Raw genomic sequence first — 954 nt, 5'->3', positions numbered from 1 at the left:
AGCAACAACAACAAAAATACTGAACCAAGCAAGGAACCAGTGGCTCATCATACTACTCAGAAGGCTGAGCACTGAGGATTGTGGTTTGAAGCCAGTCAGAACAGAAAAGTCCATGAATCTCTTATTTCTAATTAACCACCATAAAGCTAGAAATGGAGCTGTGCCTCAAATGGTAGATGGCCAAGACTTGAGAAAAACAACGACAACTCAGACATAGCTCCAAGGCCCAGAGTTCAAGTCCTGGGTCAGGCACAAAACAAAAACAAAACAAAACAAACCTCTCAACACTTGAGAGGGTAAGGTAGGAGGATTGTGAGTTTGAGGCCAACCTAGGATACATAGCAAGAGACTATCTCAAAAAACACAGTGCTGAGAATGTGGCTTAGTGGTAGAGTGATTGTCTAGTATCCATGAAGCCCTGGTTTCCGTTCCTCAGTACCAGATAAACAGAAAAAGACAGAAGTGGTGCTGTGGCTCAAGTGGCAGAGAGCTGGCCTTGAGCAAGACAGGCTCAGGGACAGTGCCCAGGCCCTGAGTTTAGGCCCTAGGACTAGCAAACATGTACACACACACACACACACACACACACACACACAAACTATCCACAGATTCTAGGCAGTCTTCAAATGTTCACTGAATATGATTTTATGTGTGTCATAAATAATATTTTGTGATCTGAAGAGTAAATGGGGAAAGAAGAAACACTAGAAAATGAACCTCAAATTTATGGTCTCTTTTTTTTTCCAGCTCCATATCTAGCATAGGGAGAACAAAGAAGTCCCTGGAAGTCACCATTGGGTTCTGATGTTCTTTTTTTTTTTTTGGTCCGGTTGTGGGGCCTGAACTCTGGACCTGAGCACTGTCCCTCAGCTCTTCCGCTCAAGGCTAGCGTTCTACCACTTGAGCCACAGCGCCACTTCCAGCTTTTTTCTTTTTGCTTATGTGGTGCTGAGG

The sequence above is a fragment of the Dipodomys ordii genome, unplaced genomic scaffold, assembly GCF_000151885.1.
Source record: "Dipodomys ordii isolate 6190 unplaced genomic scaffold, Dord_2.0 Scaffold50, whole genome shotgun sequence".
Lineage (NCBI taxonomy): Eukaryota > Metazoa > Chordata > Mammalia > Rodentia > Heteromyidae > Dipodomys > Dipodomys ordii.
This window is presented reverse-complemented; position numbering follows the sequence as displayed.